This window comes from Penaeus monodon, chromosome 18 (assembly GCF_015228065.2).
Source record: "Penaeus monodon isolate SGIC_2016 chromosome 18, NSTDA_Pmon_1, whole genome shotgun sequence".
In the NCBI taxonomy this organism is placed as follows: domain Eukaryota; kingdom Metazoa; phylum Arthropoda; class Malacostraca; order Decapoda; family Penaeidae; genus Penaeus; species Penaeus monodon.
In genome coordinates this window covers 6,568,488-6,589,776 of record NC_051403.1, presented here as the reverse complement: position 1 = coordinate 6,589,776, position 21,289 = coordinate 6,568,488, and positions in this window count along the sequence as shown.

Below are 21,289 nucleotides of genomic sequence, written 5' to 3'. Positions count from 1 at the left end.
CATGGAATTGGGTATTTACATATTAATATCTTAGCACAGCTCATAATGCACTATTTGCATATTTGCACAGTGAGGCCGAAGTGTTTAAGTTTCCACATTTCCATATTTGTGGGAAATATAACGAGAGTACATGGTATATGATGGGAAAAATTATAATGCTGGAGGGTGATATAACTTCTCTTTCTCTCTCTCTCTCTCTCTCTCTCTCTCTCTCTCTCTCTCTCTCTCTCTCTCTCTCTCTATATATATATATATATATATATATATATATATATATATATATATATAATATATATATATATATGGGGCCGCGGTGGCCGAATGGTTAGAGCGTCGGACTCAAGACTGTCACGACGGCAATCTGAGTTCGAGGGTTCGAATCACCGACCGCCGCGTTGTTTCCCTTAGGCAAGGAACTTCACCTCGATTGCCTGCCTAGCCACTGGGGGACCAAGTCAGCCCAAGTCAGTGCCGGGTAAATAGAGATGGTGACTCGGAAAAAAAAAAAAAAAAAAAAAAAAAAAAAAAAAAAAAAACACCGGGCGGAAGGCAATGGCAAACCACCGCTCTAAATTGCCAAGAAAATCATGGAAGCCCATGATCGTCAAGGCCGCGGTGGCCGAATGGTTAGAGCGTCGGACTCAAGACTGTCACGACGGCAATCTGAGTTTGAGGGTTCGAGTCACCGACCGCCGCGTTGTTTCCCTTGGGCAAGGAACTTCACCTCGATTGCCTGCCTAGCCACTGGGTGGCCAAGCCAGCCCAAGTCAAGTGCTGGTCCCAAAGCCCGGATAAATAGAGAGAATGATTACTTAAAAAGGTACCACCGGCACTCTCCGTGGAAAGGAACTGGGGACCCTACCACGTACTCACTCCAAGAGCATCACAACGTGAAAACTGCAATTGAGTATCATGCTGTGACCACGGCGGCTCAGACATGAACCTACCGTTAAATGATGAATGATATATATATATATATATATATATATAATATATATATATATATATATATATATATATATATATAGGCCGCGGTGGCCGAGTGGTTAGAGCATCGGATTCAAGACTGTCACGACGGCAATCTGAGTTCGAGGGATCGAGTCACCGGCCGGCGCGTTGTTCCCTTGGGCAAGGAACTTCACCTCGATTGCCTACCTAGCCACTGGGTGGGCAAGCCAACCCAAGTCAGTGCTGGTCCCAAGCCCGGATAAATAGAGAGAATGATTACCTAAAAGAGATAACACCGGCACTCTCCGTGGAAAGGAACTGGGGACCCTACCACGTACTCACTCCAAGAGCATCACAACATGAAAACTACAATTAAGTATCGTGCTGTGACCACGGCGGCTCAAACATGAACCTACCGTTAAAAAAAAAAAAGAAAAAGAAAAAAAAAAAAAAAAAAAAAAAAAAAAAAAAATAAATATATATATATATATATATATATATATATATATATATATATATATGGGGGCCGCGGTGGCCGAATGGTTAGAGAATCGGACTCAAGACTGTCACGACGGCAATCTGAGTTCGAGAGTTCGAGTCACCGGCCGGCGCGTTGTTCCCTTGGGCAAGGAATTTCACCTCGATTGCCTGCCTAGCCACTGGGTGGTCAAGCCAGCTCAAGTCAGTGCCGGGTAAATAGAGATGGTGACTCGATAAAAAATGGCAATGGCAAACCACCGCTCTAAATTGCCAAGAAAAATCATGGAAAATAAATAAATAAATGAAATATACCGTTAAAAAGAAAGAAAAAAAAGAAAGAAAAAAATCATATATTTATATATATACATCTATACATATATATATATATATATATATAATATATATATATATATATATATATATATTATCATCATCAATAACGGTATGCTCATGTTTGAGCAGCCGTGGACCTCTCCACCATCCTTCGCCACTAAACTCGATCTTACGCTTTTCTTTCCACTTGTACCATCGACAGCCCGCAGATATCTTTGATATTGTCGCTCAGTCTTGGTCTCGGTTTGCCCCTTCCTCTGTTTCCTATCACCATCCGTCAGCAAGTTTTTCTCAATACTTTTACTTCTCATTACATGACCAATAAACTTTAATTTCTTCCTATTCAAGATGTCCAACAGCCGGTCTTTACAATTTATTTTTCTCAGCACTTCATCATTCGTCTTCCTCTCTGTCCAGCTAATACGCAGTACTCGTCTGTAACACCACATTTCAAAACTATTGATCTTTTTCTTGTCTATCTACTTCAGCACCCAACACTCAGAACCATATGATGCAATTGGGAAAACTAATGAGTTCAATAACCTCAGCTTTGTCCGTAAAGTAATGCTTCGGTCTTTCCAGATGTTATTGAGAGCAATTGTGGCGTTTTTGGCAATGGTGATTCTTCTTTTTATCTCCGGTGAATCATCATATGTATTAGTTAAAACAGCTCCAAGATAAGTGAACTCTTTCACATTTTCCACAATCATTCCATTGACATATTATATATATATATATATATATATATATATATATATATATATATATATATATATATATATATATATATATATATATATGCATTTCCTGACGATGGCATTCACGGTCGAGTCTCTTCGCAGGCACCTCAAGGAGCCTTCCCGTGTTGACGGCTGCTGAGTTCCGGAGGTGTATGAAGGGCTTCGAGTCCTGCTTCCTGGGTGATGGATTTTACGGTGTGTCGTATCTGATGACCAAGGACGACTGCAAACTGGTGGTGAAGGATCTGAATAGGAGCAATATAACACTCCTCCGGCAGGAGATCCTATCCCTCACTCACGTCTACGGGATGCCAGGGACGCAGTAGATCGTCGGCCTGTGCATCGAGGACAGCCAGTTCTGCATCCTGAGTCGTTATGCTGGACTGACGCTCGGTCATTACCGGGAGAACGACTATCTGTCTCCTAAGCAGATAGAGGAAGTCCTCGCACAGCTGACTGACGTCATGGAGCGTCTACATGACTCCGGCCTCGCGCACGCAGACTTGCACGAGGAGAATGTCTGCGTTGACATTAAAGAGGGTCGAGTCACTACCTGCGTCATCGACTTCGGCAGCTCCATCTTCAGGCACGAGCAGAAGTTCAAGGCGGCAAGGCAGTACGACCAGTTCGCCCTCCAGGACATCAAGGAGAAGATGAGGAGGTCGAGGAAGTTACTGACCTCTTGAGTGAGTGGCAAACGGAGGGAATTTCAGTTCAAGGGAAGGAGTTGAGCTCACTCAAAAAAAAAAAGAGAAAAAAAAAAAAAAAAAAAAAAAAAAACATATATATATACATATATATATATATATATATATATATATATATATATATATATACATATATATATATATATGGGGCCGCGGTGGCCGAATGGTTAGAGCGTCGGTCTCAACACTGTCACGACGGCAATCTGAGTTCGAGGGTTCGAGTCACCGGCCGGCGGGTTGTTTCCATTGGGCAAGGAACTTCACCTCGATTGCCACTGGGTGGCCAAGCCAGCCCAAGTCAGTGCCGGGTAAACAGAGATGGTGACTCGATAAAAAAAAAAAAATAAATAAAAAAAATAAAAACACCGGGCGGAAGGCAATGGCAAACCACCGCTCTAAATTGCCAAGAAAAATCATGGAAGCCCATGATCGCCAAGGCCGCGGTGGCCGAATGGTTAGAGCGTCGGACTCAACACTGTCACGACGGCAATCTGAGTTCGAGGGTTCGAGTCACCGGCCAAACCAGCCCAAGTCATTGCTGGTCCCAAGCCCGGATAAAATAGAGAGAATGATTACCTAAAAGGTAACACCGGCTCTCTCCGTGGAAAGGAACTGGGGACCCTACCACGTACTCACTCCAAGAGCATCACAACATGAAAACTACAATTAAGTATCATGCTGTGACCACGGCGGCTCAGACATGAACCTACAGTTAAAAGAAGAAAGAAGATTTATATATATATCAATCAATCAATAACGGTATGCTCATGCTTGAGCAGCCGTGGACCTCTCCACCATCCTTCGCCACTAAACTCGATCTTACGCTTTTCTTTCCACTTATACCATCGACAGCCCGCAAATATCTTTGATATTGTCGCTCAGTCTTGTCTTCGGTTTGCCTCTTCCTCTGTTTCTTATCACCATCCCTGTCAGCAAGTTTTTCTCAATACTTTTACTTCTCATTACATGACCAATAAACTTTAACTTCCTCCTATTCAAGATGTCCAACAGTCGGTCTTTACAATTTATTTTTCTCAGCACTTCATCATTCGTCTTCTTCTCTGTCCAGCTAATACGCAGTACTCGTCTGTAACACCACATTTCAAAACTATTGATCTTTTTCTTGTCTATCTACTTCAACACCCAACACTCAGAACCATATGATGCAATTGGGAAAATTAATGAGTTCAATAACCTCAGCTTTGTACGTAAGGTAATGCTTCGGTCTTTCCAGATGTTATATGTATATATATATATATATATATATATATATATATATATATATATATATATATATATATATATATATATATATTCCTTCCTTTAACGGTAGGTTCATGTCTGAGCCGCCGTGGTCACAGCATGATACTTAGTTTTTTCATGTTGTGATGCTCTTGCAGTGAGTACGTGGTAGGGTCCCCAGTTCCTTTCCACGGAGAGTGCCGGTGTTACCTTTTAGGTAATCATTCTCTCTATGTATCCGGGCTTGGGACCAGCAATGACTTGGTGGCTAGGTAGATTTACCTGAATTATGTAAATCAATATATGAATATAAATATATAAACACACACACACACACACACACATATATGTGTATGTGTGTGTGTGTGTGTATAATTATATATTTATATACATACATACATACATACATATATATATATATATATATATATATATATATATAATATATATATATATATATATATATATATATATATGTATATATATATATATATATATATATATATATATATATATATATATATATATATATATATATATATATTGTGTGTGTATGTACACACACACAAACACACACACAACACACACACACACACACACACACACACACACACACACACACACACACACACACACACACACACACATGTATATGTGTATTTATATATGTATGTATGTATGTTGATGAAGGTTTGTATGTAAATTCTTTCTCTCTCTCTCTCTCTCTCTTCCTCTCTCTCTCTCTCTCTCTCTCTCTCTCTCTCTCTCTCTCTCTCTCTCTCTCTCTCTCTCTCTCTCTCTCTCTCTCTCGCTCGCTCTCTCTCGCGCGCTCACTCTCTCTCCCTGTAACATACCAGTTCTCTGAAACTTTTTCATGGAACCTACCAAGCGTCTGCTAAGTGCTGGTTCAAAAGGACATGACACTGACAAAATGGGTGGTGGCACTTACCAAAATAACCCCTAATGCGCACGAAGGAATCTCATGCCATTCGAATGCCAAAGATATGAAATCATATCTTGTTTGTCCTTTCCAGAATGGTCGATAATTATCCAGTTTATGTGTGTGTTATTCAATTTTATCTGTATGTCCCATAAACTACAGATGATTCCCTCAATTTATGACGCATATCATTGCTTATATGAAATTATTTTTTTTTATATCTATATCTATATCTATATATCTATCTATCTATCTATATATGCATACATATGTGTGTGTGTATGTATATATGTATATATATATATATACATATATACATACACACACACATATGTATGCATATATAGATAGATAGATAGATATATAGATATAGATATAGATATAAAAAAAAATAATTTCATATAAGCAATGATATGCGTCATAAATTGAGGGAATCATCTGTAGTTTATGGGACATACAGATAAAATTGAATAACACACACATAAACTGGATAATTATCGACCATTCTGGAAAGGACAAACAAGATATGATTTCATATCTTTGGCATTCGAATGGCATGAGATTCCTTCGTGCGCATTAGGGGTTATTTTGGTAAGTGCCACCACCCATTTTGTCAGTGCCATGTCCTTTTGAACCAGCACTTAGCAGACGTTCTGAGTGTTGGGTGTTGAAGTAGATAGACAAGAAAAAGATCAATAGTTTTGAAATGTGGTGTTACAGACGAGTACTGCGTATTAGCTGGACAGAGAAGAAGACGAATGATGAAGTGCTGAGAAAAATAAATTGTAAAGACCGACTTTTGGACATCTTGAACAAGAGGAAATTAAAGTTTATTGGTCATGTAATGAGAAGTAAAAGTATTGAGAAAAACTTGCTGACAGGGATGGTGATAGGAAACAGAGGAAGAGGCAAACCAAAGACAAGACTGAGCGACAATATCAAAGATATTTGCGGGCTGTCGATGGTATAAGTGGAAAGAAAAGCGTAAGATCGAGTTTAGTGGCGAAGGATGGTGGAGAGGTCCACGGCTGCTCAAGCATGAGCATACCGTTATTGATTGATATATATATATATATATATATATAAAATATATATATATATATATATATATATATATATATATACATACATATATATATGCACAAACACACACACACACACACACACACACACACACACACACACACACACACACACACACACACACACACACACACACACACACATATATATATTTGTCCTGGGTTAGACAATAAACTGCACCCTGAGGTTCCCTTGAACAAGGATAGCACCCTTTTAGCTCCCTATACCAGGATTGCGGTGAAACTGTCGGCAGCAGGGCAGTGGATATCTGGTGAAAACACCTTCAGTTCTACTTATTACTGGTTTCACCAAATAATATGTCTGGCGTATTAGTGTGTGTGTGTGTGTGGTGTGTGGTGCTGTGGTGTGTGTGTGTGGTGTGTGTGTGTTGTAGTGTGGTGTGTGCTGCCACATCTATATATATTCATGTACCTGCATATACCATACAACATATATATATACTATAAATACACATTACTACATATATGTTGCACACACACCACAACACACCACCAACAAACACCACACACCCGCACCCACACACACAACACACACGCACACCACACAGGGCACACACCACACACACACGAAATATATCTATATTATATATATATATATATATCTATATATATATATATATATTATATATATGAAATATATATATTATATATATATATATATGAATTTTCCTATAACCCAACCAGCGTCTCGTCGATGCATCACGAAGTCTTTAAGACGAGCAACGGTTATTGCAAATTATCTCTCCCGTTAGAATTGAAAAACGGACCCCCCGTCTTTGCCTTACTTTAGCTTCGTGATAAAAAATTCTACATGAGGTCTTGGACCTGACCTGGACGGTGGCAAAAGAAAACGGAATTCTTTTAGTCATTGTGAAGTCCACGGATTTTGGCCTCGTTTTGTTTAATATTCTATTTATTTCGGTATTCTTGAAAAGGTTGGCTTTCGGATTATAATATATATTAATATTATTTAAGACAAAAGAAGGGCAGAATCATTTGAATAAAAACAACATGAGGCGAGGATTTCCTAAGCGTAGGAGAAATGATGGACGTATCGAAAAGGGCATAAAAAAAAGAAGAAGGCAAAAGCTATAATGGAAAACGAACAAGGTCGCGGAAATTATAAAAAGTACGATAGAGAGAGGGTTTTAGAAGCGGGTGTAGGAGATAGGGGGTGGGGGATGGGAGGGACGGGAAAACGACCCAAGGGAGCGGAGGAGGATAAAGGGAGGGTGAAGAGACGCTGGGAAGGAGGAAGGATGGAAGGAAGATTAACGACCCCGTTAAGGCGAGGAAGAAATCTGAAGTCGAGACAATTAACGACCTGCTTCGTCTGATAGCCCTCAGTTGGAGTCGGCAAAGGCGTTTAATCTCCTCCCGGAGACGCGGGCCGAAGCAGGCAAACGAGTGTGTGGAAGATTAACAATGAAAAAAAAAAGACATTTGAAAATAAAAAACTAAGAAAAATGAACCGAACCGCCCCTTCCCGAAGGTCCCTCTTCACGCACTACTCCTTGATAGCCTTTTCTTTATCCTGTATTAGATACATCTGCTTACGTTGACTTTTGCTCGACATCGGGAGATACTTTGCTTCATTTGCACGGGTTAACGTGGAATTAGACAGAAATCCCGCTTGGCTCGGAAGGATTCTGTTTGCATTTTGAAGGGATCTGCCGAGTTTGGCACGCGTTCTTGCTCTGAAAATTTGCGCTGGAAGAGATGGCTGCATTTATGCATGGAAGAAAAATAGAATTTCGGCGCGTCAAGAGAAAAATGTTGTAAATGACATGGTTCAATTGAATATGTATATATATATAATGTATATATAATATATATCTATATAATATATTATATAATATATAGATTTATAATATATAATTATAATAAATAGAAGAGAGAGAATAGATCTATAGATAGATAGTATATAGAATATATATAGATATATATCTAGATTATATATATATATATATATACTATATTATATATAGATATATATACATATATTATATTATATATATATATTTTATATACACAGCAACACATACAGTATAGTATATATATATAGTACATATATATATATATATATATATCACTATAGATATATATATATATATATATATATATAATATATATATATACACACCCACACACACACACAACACACACACACACACACCACACACACACACACGCACACACAACGCAACACAAAGCCAAACACACACACAAACACACACACACACACACACAATATATATATATTATATATATATATATATAGATATATATATATATATATATAGGGTGTGGTGTGGTGTGTGTCGTCCTGGTGTGTGTGTGTGTGGTGTTGTGTGTGTACTGTGGTGGTATGTGTGCTGTGTGGTGTGTGTGTGTTGTGGGTGTGTGTGTGTGTTGGTTGGTGGTGTGTGTGTGTTTAAGGGTATAGACATACTGGGGAACTTGGATAAAAATATTTGTGAATACCTCAGAAACTGCTTGGGAAAGAAAAAAAAAAATACATACTAGGATGTACTTTATCAATTAAAAAAACACTAACCGGTGTCAAGGATAATATTCTTGCTACGAAAAGAGCACAGACATGACCAAAAAAATGGTAAGAAGACGTTGTTCAACCCTTTATTAAAAGTCAACTCTTGACCACCCCAAATATGTTGCTTTATGCTTTTAAAAACACCCAGTCAGGTGGCCAAAACGCAAAGAACGAAGACAAAACGAATACACAAACCTAAGACAAAAAAGGGGAAAAAATATATCATAATATAAAATAGCTCTTTTAAGCGGCAAATCATAAGTTTTCCCATCCTTTCAACATATACGAGCTAAGAAACTTCACAGTTTGAAATCTAACAAAGCAAACTGATAGATGTGATCCTCATGAGACCCGGACCACATCTTGGTCTGAAATGACTTTGACCCTTTATAAATGCCATACCGGTCCCCTAAAAGTGAAGAGATAAGTCGCTGTCCAGGTCAGATCCAGTAAAGATCCAATTTTCCTAAAAACATACAGACCAGATCCCTCCTTGCACGTACTTTTTAGGTGTTAGAAACAGAATGATTTTGCAAGGAGATATCACCTTAGTCGAGTTGAAACCTGAATTAATTAGGCCGGCCATGTAGTAGAACAAAATTCATAACTCGAAAATAATCAGAAGTGTCTTTAAAAACCGTCATCATATAGACGACTAAGAGCACAAAAGAATGGGACTGCTACGAAGGCTCAAGCCCAAAACTTCCTTTTTTTTTTTTCCTTTTTATACACAGATGATAAACCTATTTTCCAGATTACTCGTATAGACTTATTGATGCCGGTGATCTATGCATAGATAGACACATTATAAATCCTCAAATTTCACGTAACAGCAACTCTGTACAATATTGTAAAGATTATTATAAAATGGTCCAGTTGCAATCAGTGAATCCCAGTCCCTCTAAGAACTAGGTGCAGCCTGCAACCCCCAGCCTACATGGATGTGACAATAGACAGGGGGCTTTCGCTTAGCCCAACCACATCCAAAAGCTTTGAGAGAAGCTGTGGTCCGTAGTATCAAAATACTTTCAGGACAAAATGGGGAACGTCAGGCATACAATCTACACCCAACATCCTTGAACGCACTGTTATTCATCTTGAAATGTGTGGGTCAGGTCAGCCCACACAAAGAAAATGGCGGTGTTGCCTATTATGAAGCTTGCCAGACCCAATCATCTGAAAGTTTTTACGCCCCCACACCTGACACGTATTGATGCACAGGCTGTGTGCTCTCCCCCGGCGATCCATAGAAACAATATCAAAAAACGGAATAGGCAACAACCAAAACAGCCAGGAATCATTCATGACACCCAATACCTCATTTCATACATAGCGTCCGCCGTTTGTCTCTAAAACAAGAAAAAAAAAAAAAAAGGACATAGTCCAGGAACTCCAACAGTACATTACAGGCATTGTGGCCCCTGGCAACGCGAAAGGAAGCCGAAATACCTAGCAATGCTGTTGCAAGGTCCCACAGAAACACTAGGTGGTGTTTTTTGTTACAACTGCAAACCAGACAAACCTGGAGCACTTCCTCTCTCTTCTCTCTCTCTCTCTCTCCTTCTCTCTGCTCTCTCTCTCCTACTCTCTCTCTCTTCTCTCTCTTCTCTCTTCTTCTCGCTCTCTCTTTTCTCCTCTTATCTATTTGTTTCCTTGTGGGCGACTAACACTTTAATAACATTTAATAGGCATAATTGTTTATGCAATAATTCTATACATAGAGCTTGGATATTTATACTTGATTTTTTAATCATAACTTTCATTGTTTAGTCTAAGGTATTTATTGATAGATTTTCTAAGTTTTAAAATTATTTTAATATTTCCATCTAACAAAGGTAATTTGCCGCTAAGCCTTAGCTGTGACCGCGGCAGATAATGTGTAAATAGATCATCAATCAGTCAATATCTCCTCTCTATCTCTCCTCTCTCTCTCTCTCCTCTCTCTCTCTCTCTCTCTCTCTCTCTCTCTCTCTCTCTCTCTCTCCTCTCCTCTCTCTCTCTCTCTGCAAGCCGGGGAGCATGGAGGATATGCCGACTGATAAGGTAAAATGGGGTTTATTTAAAACAACTGTCCACTCTCACCAGCATTGCAGGGTAAGAAGAAGAAATGTTATTAAAAAACAGAGGAACACTTGTATGGGTGACTTTCTGGTGCAATGGGCTCGAATTAAATCATTTTATTACAGTTTCATTAATAGTGATTACCTTAATAATTTTTCTTATTATTTCATTATGATAGAGTGGTCTGGCTATTAATACTATTCTTATTTCCTTTTTTTTTCTAACATCACTATTATCATTATCATGTTGTTATCAGTATATTATTATTATTATCATTATCATACTCATCATCATCATTATCAGCATCATCATCATCATCATCATAATCCTCCTCATCTCTTCTTCTTTCTTGTTTTTATTAATATCATCATTATAAAGAACTTTATCTTTATTTTTTATTCACTTATGACTATCACAATTATCACCATTTGTATTGCATAATATCATTATTATTTACTATTAGCAATTTTATCATCACCCCCCCCAATTATTTATTATCATTAGTTTTTAGTATCAATATTGTTATCAAATGTTAAATTGTTTATTAACTATCATTCATCATTATTATCATTATAATAATAATAATAATTATTATTATTATCATTTTATTATTATTATTATTTTATTATTACTTATTAGTATATTATAATTATTTTATTATTATTATTATCATTATTATTTATTATTTATTATTATTATTATCTTGGGATTATATTATCATATCCTCATCATGACATAAGAAGTATCAATTACAATTCACTACTGTTAGTATTGCTGTTGTTTTATTTTTATCTTTATTATAATTACTACTGTGGTAATTGTTATTTTATTTAACATTTACTACCATATTTCTATTGTTTATAACTATTACGTAATATTAGTATCATTTTCATTGGAAAAATGATAATATAAATTAGAACAAACATCGTCATTCAGATTATGAAATATTGCATTACGGGTTTCAAATATTGTCAATCATGCCGTTGCTCTTATAACATCGTCATTCCCTTATCGTCATTATACTTTATTATTGATTAGGAAAAGATTGAACATGAGTGCAGCCACAAATCGCCTCGGAACTTGAAGAAGAACATTGCAAAAAAAACGTAGGATTAGATCATAGCAATGTCAATAGATTTAAATCAATAGAACAATGCAAAAAGTAGCAGTTATTCTCGAAGTGGCCAAACAGATAAATAAACAGCAAGTATACTCAGGAAAGGGAAAGAAAAGTTGTAAGTAAACAGAAATAAAATATCATAGCTCGAAAACAGCGGTGCAAATATATCTTATAAGTGTGAAAGTATGTTAGTAAATAACGAGAGAATGAGGCTTTTGAAACGAAATGCCTATGGTAAGCCGAGAAATACTTTGAAATGAGAGAGTTTGGAAGGAAAGATAAGTAAAAAGCTATTCGTTATTATCATCATCATAATCATCAATCTTTTTTCTTCTTCTTCTTATGCTTCTGCTCCATCTCATCCGTCATAATCATCATCAACAGTGGTATGTGTTTAATAGTATCTACCACCCACTACAACCTCTCACCGGTCAGCAGTACAGGATAGATCTACGTAATATGATTGTTTGTAATCTTATATCATCAGGATCATCAGTCCGACTTACGAGGCTTATTTTTTAGAAGCTTCATGGAAGTGGTATTTACATATCATATCTTAGCACAGCTATAATGCACTATTTGATATTTGCACAGTGAGCGAAGTGTTTAAGTTTCCAAAAAACCAATTGTTTCCCATATTGTGGGAAAATATAACTGAGGAGTAGTACATGGTATATGATGGGGAAAAAATATATATGCTGGAGGGTGATATAACTTCTCTTTCTCTCTCTCTCTCTCTCTCTCGCTCTCTCTCTATCTCCTCTCTCTCTCTCTCTCTCTCTATATATTATAATATATATATAGATATATATATTAGATATATAATTATATATATCACTATATATTATATATATTATATATGGGGCCGCGGTGGCCGAATGAATGAAGGGTTAGAGCGTCGGACTCAAGACTCTGTCACGACGAAATCGAAGTTCCGAGGGTTCTCGAATCACCGACCGCCGCGTTGTTTCCCTTAGGCAAGGAACTTCCCTCGATGGCCTGCCTAGCCACGGGGGACCCAATTCAGCCCAAGTCAGTGCCGGGTAAATAGAGATGGGAATCGGAAAAAAACAAAAAAAAAAAAAAAAAAAAAAAAAAAAAAAAAAAAAACAAAAAAAAAAAAAAAAAACACCAGGCGGAAGGCCCCAAATGCAACCACCGCTTCTAAAGTGCCAAAGGAAAATCATTGGAAGCCCAGATCGTTCAATGGCCGCGGTGGCCGAATGGTTAGAGCGTCGGACTCAACGACTGTCCGACGGCAATCGAGTTGAGGGTTCGACGTCACCGACCGCCGCGTTGTTTCCCTGGGCACGGAACTTAACCTCGAATTGCCTGCCTAGCACTGGGTGGCCAAGCCAGCCCAAGTCATGTTCTTGTAGTGTGTCCAAGCCAGGATAACAATAGAGAGAATGATTACTTAAAACGGTACCACCGGCACTTCCGTTGGAAGGAAAGAAATGGGGACCTACCACGTAATTCAACTCAAGAGCCTCACAACGTGAAAACTGCAATGAGTATCATGCTTGACACGGAGGCTCAGACATGAACCCTACCGTTAAATGTAGGAATGTATATATATATATATATATATATATATTGTGTTATAGATATATATAAATATAATAAATATATATATATATATATAATATATATAGGCCGCGGTGGCCGAGTGGTTAGAGCATCGGATTCAAAGACCTTGTCACGACGGCAATCTGAGTTCGAGGATCGAGTCACCCGGCCGGCGCGGTTGTTCCCTTGGGCAAGGGAACTTCACCTCGATTGCCTAACAGTAGCACTGGTGGGCAAGGCCAACCCCAGTCAAGTGATGGTACCAAGCCCGGTCCCACGAAATAGAGAGAAGGATACCCTAAATAGCAGATAACACCGGCCACTCTCCGTGGAAAGGAACTGGGGACCTCACCACGTCTAACTCCAAGAGCCATCACAAAATGAAAACTACAATTAAGGTAATCCGTGCTGTGACACGGCGGCTTCAACATGAACCTACGTTAAAAAAGAAAAAAGGAGAAAGAAAAAAAGAAAAAAAAAAAAAAAAAAATAAAAAAAAACAAAAAAAAAAAAAAAAAAAAAAAAAAAAAAAATATATATATATATATAATATATAATAATAATATAATATATATATATGATGGGGGGCCGCGGTGGCCGAATGGTTTAGAGAATCGGACTCCAAAAGACTGCACGACGGCACTCAGTCGAGAGGTCGAGTACGCGGCGCGTTTTTCCCTTGGGGCAAGGAATACCCTCGATGTGCAGCCTAGCCACTGGTGTGGTCAAAGCCAGCTCAAGTCCATAGTGCCGGGGAAATAGAAGATGGGACTCGCTGAAAAAAATGGCATGGCAAACACGATTCTAAATTGCCAGAAAAAAATGTCCTGGAAAATAAATAAAATAAATGAAATTAACCGTTAAAAAAGAAGAAAAAAAAAGAAAGAAAAAAAATCATTATGAATATATACATCTATACATATATATAATTGATATATAATTATATATAATATATATATATCATATAATATATATTATCCATTCATCATAAATGTAGCTCATGTTGAGCAAGCGTGGACCTCTCCACCCTCCTTCGCTCAAATAAAACTCGACTTAACCGCTTTCTTTCCACTTGCTACCATCGACAGCCCGCAGATACCTTTGATATTGTCGATCAAGTCCGTGGCGTTCGGTTTTGCCTCTTACTCTGTGTCTATCACCATCCCTGTCAGAAACAGCCGGTCTTCTTTACAAATTTATTTTTCTCAGCACTCATCATTCGGATTCCTTCTCGTTCCAGCTGAAGAAGCAGTAACGTCCTGTAACACCACATTCAAAACTATTGATCGTTTCTTGTTCTATCTACTAGCACCCAAAACACTCAGAACCATATGATGCAATTAACAATGGGGAAAACTAATGTGTTCAATTAACCTCAGCTTGTTTCCTAAGTAAATGCTTCGTCTTGCCAGATGTATTGAGAGCAATTGTGCGTTTTTGGCCAATGGTGATTCTTCTTTTTATCGCGGTGATTACATCATAGGTATTAGTGTACAAACAGTCTCCAAGATAACGTGAACTTCTGTTCACCATGTTTCACAATCATTCCCTTGACTATATTATATATATATATAATAATATAATATAATATAATATATATATATTATATATATTATAATATATATATATAAGATATATATATATGCATTTCCTGACAATGGCATTCACGGTCGAGTCTCTTGAGAGGCACATCAAGGTAAGCACCGCGTCCCGTGTTGACGGCCCTTCTGCTGAGTCCCGGAGGTGTGTATGAAGGGCTTCGAGTTATGCTGCCTCGGGTGATGGATTTTTACGGCTTGTGTCGTATCTGGATAACAAGGACGACTGCAAACGTGGTGAGGATAGAATAGGAGCCAATATAACACTCCTAACATCTTACGGGATGATGCCAGGGTGGACGTAGTTAGACTCACCGTCTCTCTCGTCTCCTCCCTACGCCTGGCCTTTCCCCCGAGTGCACCTGCCCAGTTCCTCTTGCATCCGAGTCGTTGCTCTCTATGCTTGGAATGAACGTCTCGCTCAGGTCTTCTACTTACCGCGCGCCCTGAGGTCGGTAAGACAAACGACTATCTGTCTTCCTAAGTACAGATAGAGGAAGTCTCCCACAGCCAGCTGGACTGACCGTCATGGAGCTGTCTCATACTATGACTCCCCGGCCCCGAGCACCGCCCAGATGACCTGCCACGAGGAGAATATCCTGCCCGTTGACGTTTTAAAGAGCGGTCGACTAGTCACTACCTGCGTACTCATTGTCGGACCACTTTTTCATTCGGCAGCTCCACTCAGGCACGAGCAGAAAGGAAGTGAAGTTCAAGGCCCTGGCAAGGCCTATAGGTCACGAACAGTTCGCCCTACAGGACATCAAGGAGGGAAGATGAGGGGGGGACAGGCTGCGTGGGAGTTCCTGACCTCTTCTTGAGTTGAGTGGCAGATCAGTGGCAAAACGGACCCTGGGAAATTTAGTTCGGGGAAGAGTGTAGCACACTCACAAACAAAAAAAAAAAAAAAAAAAAAAAAAACAAAGATATAATATTATATCCATATATATTATTATTTATATATATATAATAATATATCACTACATAACAATATATTATGTGTATTATATTTTTATTATATATATATATATAACTATATATATATGTATATATTAACATATATATCTTATAATAGGGGCCACGGTTCCGCGGATCCGATAGCCGAAATGGTGTTAGAGCGCGCTGACTTCACAGTACTGTCCACGCGGGCCAACCTGAGTTCGAGCGGGTCGACGTTCACCGGCGGACGGGTTGTTTTCCTATTGGGCTAAGGAATTTTCTCACACCTCTATTGTCTGCACCAGCCCCCTGGGTTGCCAAGCCAGCCCAATCAGTTTGCCGGGTTGAGCGCGCGGTAAATAGAGATTGGGACCGATAAAAAAAAAACAAAAAAAACAAAAAAAAAAAAAAACACAAACTAAAAAAAAAAAAAAAAAAAAAAAAAAAAAAAAAACAAAAAAAAATAAACACCGGGCGGAACGCGCAATAGTGGCAACACCACCCGCTTCCTAAATTAACATTTTTGCCAAACGAAAAATCATTGGAAGCCCCCCTCTCCTTCTTCATGATCGCCCAAGGCCGCGGTGGCGCCCGAATGGTTAAGACGCGCCGACGCAACCACCTCGTCACGACGGGCAACTCTGACTTCGTTCGAGGGTTCGCTCCTGTCACCGGCATGGCGCGTTGTTCCCTGGGCAAGGAAACTTCACTCGATTGGCCACCTAGCCCCACTGGGTTGGCCAAACAGCCCAATAGTCATTTGCTGGTCCAAGCCGTGATAAAATTAGAGAGAATGATTACCAAAAGGGTAAACACCGTGCACTCTCCGTGAAAGAACTGGGGACCCCCACTACACGTTACTCACTCCAACGAGAACACTCACTAACATGAACAACTACAATGATGCATGCTGTGACCCCAGGGCTTCAGACATTCGCAACTACAGGTGTAAAAGAAAGGAAAGACAGATAATATAATGTAAATAATATATGATCTTAATATATATCGATATATATACTATATATAATCAATATGTTATAATTTAATTATATATATATACATACTATATATATATACTGTATACTATATTTATATATATTAGATATATGTATGATATCTTAACTATAAATTATATATATATATCTATATAATCTATAGCAATATTATATAGTATATATTATATACTATATTATCTAATATAATCAACTCATAAATTATATATATACATATATATATATTAGAGATATATACTATATTGTTTTTATATATTATATATTCCTTCCTTTAACGGTTAGGTTCATGTCTGAGCCGCCGTCGGTCCACAGCATGCATTGATACTTAGTTTTTATGTTGTGAGCTTTGGAGTGAGTACGTGGTAGGGTCCCCAGTTCCTTTCCACGGAGGAGTGCCGGTGGACCTTTTTAGGTTAATCATTCTCTGTCTCTTTTTATCAGGGCTCTGGGACCCAGTATAATGACTTGGTCGGGCAGGTACATTTAACTCCCTCCTGAATTATGTAAACAGCAATACACACCAATGACATATAAAATAATAACACACACATCACACCACACACCACACCATATATGTGTGTGTGTGTCGCTGTGTTATAAAGATATTTATATACATAAATACCTACATATATATATATACAATTATTATTAATTATATATTATATCTTATACTATATATATATACTACTATAGAGATATATATATATATATACATATATCTATAGAATATTGTGGTATGTTACACACACAACACCACACACAGGACACTAATACACACACACACACAGACACACACAAACAACAGACACACACCACACCACACAGCACCATCACACACACACACACACAAAACCCCTACCACCACACACAAACACTACTACACAAACACACACACTACACACACACATATCATGTACGATGTGTATTTGTATATGTAGTCTGTTTGTTGATGAAGGTTGTAGTTAAATTCTTCTCTCTCTCTCTCTCTAACTCTCTAACTCTCCATCTATCTCTCTCTATCTCTCTCCTCTCCTCCTCTCTCTCTCTCTCTCTCGCGCGCTCGCTGCTCGCTCGCTTCTCTTCGCGCGGCGCTCGCTCCGCCGCTCTGCCTCCCTCACTCCTCCTGTAACATACCAGTTGTCTCTGAAACTTTTTCATGGATAACTACCAAGCAAGAGTCTGCTAAGTGCTGTTGTTTCAAAAGGACTGACACTGACAAAATTGGCGTAGGGTGGCCCACTTACCAAAATAAACCCCTACATGGCGGCCCCCTCACGACTAGGCACTCTCATGCCATGTCGAATGCCAATAGATAGAAAGCATATTACTTGTTCTGCCTTTCCAGACAGGTACGATAAGATTCCAGTTATGTGTGTGTGTTGATTTAATTTGATCTGGTAGTCCAATAAAACTACAAGATGACCCTCATTTAGACGCATATTCATTGTGAGATGAAATGATGATTTCTTATATATATATCTCTTTATCTAGAGATCTATCTATCATATCTATATAGGCTAATAATGGTTAGTGTGCGATGATGATAGTATTTAGATAATATATGATATTATGATATTAGATATTTATATAATACTTATATAATAGATATATTAGAATATATATATTCACATATATTATAAATCATACATTATACTCACTATATGCACAAAAAAAACAAACAAAACACATAACACACACACACACACAACACAACACAACACACCACACACACACACACACACACCAACACACATCACACTACACAACACACACACACCACACACACACACACCACAGATATATATAAATATAATCTATCATACAGTCCTATAACGACATGATATATATACAAGTATAATATATAATATAACCTATATATATATTATATTCTGTGCCTGGGTTAGACCAATAAAACTGCACCCGAGGTTCCCTGAACAAGGATAGCACCCTTTTAGCTCCCCTTATACCAGGTGTTGCGGTGAAAACTGTCGGCAGCAGGGTGCAGTGGATATCTGGTTGGAAAACACCTTCTAGTTCACGTATTATACTGGTTTCACCAAATAATATGTCTGGGTTATTAAAGGTTAACGTTTTTTAAAGAGGCCAGACGATAGTTCTTCTAGCTTAGTTGGAGGGTGCGAGTTGAGGAAGGAGCCTGGGAATTCCACTCAACTTTCTTTTATCCTGACAACCCTACTACCAATGATAAATACAGAAATGATAAAATTCATAACAAAAAAAAAACCACATCGCCCTTCGCGTGGGTTATCAAGGGCCGCTCGCGGGTTATCGCGTTATTCACGGGGCAACCAATCAGTCGTGAAAATGATAAAATGCATCGGCAAGACAAAGCAAGTGATAAAGAAAGAAAACATGTTCCAATAAGGACAAACACATTAAAAATCGGACACGATGTAACGTAAGAAAAGATAAAGAGATGGGGTAAATTAAATACTGCGTAAGAAAGGAGAGATACAACATTCAAACTACTAGGAATAAGTGCTGAGACCACGACCACAATTGGAACAAGTAATGGAAAGTTTCAAAAACTAAAGAAACAACAAGACCAGTTATTCTTTCTGGAAAAGAAGAAAGGACAAGAAGGAATTATAGTCACGGAGTTGCTATGATTCACTCACGAAAAAAAAACCTGCAAATGCACTAATTGGGGTACAGCCCAATAAATGATCGCATTCATTTTTTTAAAAGTCAGAATAACAGCAACAACCTCACCATAACATTAGTATGATACAATGCTACGCAACCAACTACAACATCGGCAAGTGATGAAGAAATGAAAATTACTTTATACACATTCTCAAGGATACTTTAGACACAATCCCTAACCAGAGATGTAAAAGAAATCATGGGGACGACCCAACGCCAAAAGTAGGAAAAAAATTCTCACAAAATGACACCTGTGGAAAATTCGGCCTGGAGATATCCGATAAATTTAAAGAGGTGTAAGATTTTTTTTTTGAATTCTGTTAGTTACAAAAATCTAGTTATAGCCAATTACTGTTCCAAACACCACCCACAGACACTTGTACACTCGTTTCACAGGACAACAAGTTTAAGAACAATTGACACATTGTGCTGAACCAAAATGGAAAAAAAAAAGTTGCTAACAAAAAGGCCAATACAAGACTGGTGCCGGACTGCCGCCAACAGTGTTTTATTTTACTTTTTACCAATAATAACTATCGGACTTTACAAAATAAGACTCAAAAAGATTGGAGAGTCCAAACACCACCTCTAAAGCTCGACTACAAAAAACCTTTATAACAATTACAGAATTACAGTTCGGTCAAACAATTTGAAATAACTCAAATCAATGTGAAAATGAGTTGTGGGAAGAAGGAAAAGAACTCTTGCTGAGGCGCTGCTTATTAAGAACTATCGCCATGAAGAAAAAGACAAAAGTCCCCTCGCGACATAATCACTGAAAAAAAACCCTAACGTGAATTATGAAACAGAAATCCTAAAATTCCAAAGGTGTTATCCATAATCCAGTAATTTACAAAAACCAACAATACACACAAAACAAAGATTATTGCGACAAGATAAGGAAAAATATTAAATGAGGCATTGCAGAGAATTGAAAACTGTTCTATCAATTAAGACAACCCTAAAGAAACTCTACCTAAGGAGACGACGCCTAAAACACATTCTCACACGACAATTTAAACCTACATTTGGGACACTTATCATGGACTTGTTGTATGTGCATGGAAAAGAAGGACGAAGATAGATGAATCAATATTGCTCCAACCCTCTACACAAAAGAATTTTAATAGATTCTTCTTTTTTAACGGTAGGTTTTTATGCCGCCGTTTCCTGGCACAAACATCGATACTTATTTTTTCAGTGTTGTGTATGCTCTTGGATGTGGAGTACGTCCGGTAGGGTCCCCCGTTCCTTTCCACGGAGAGTGACCGGTGGTAC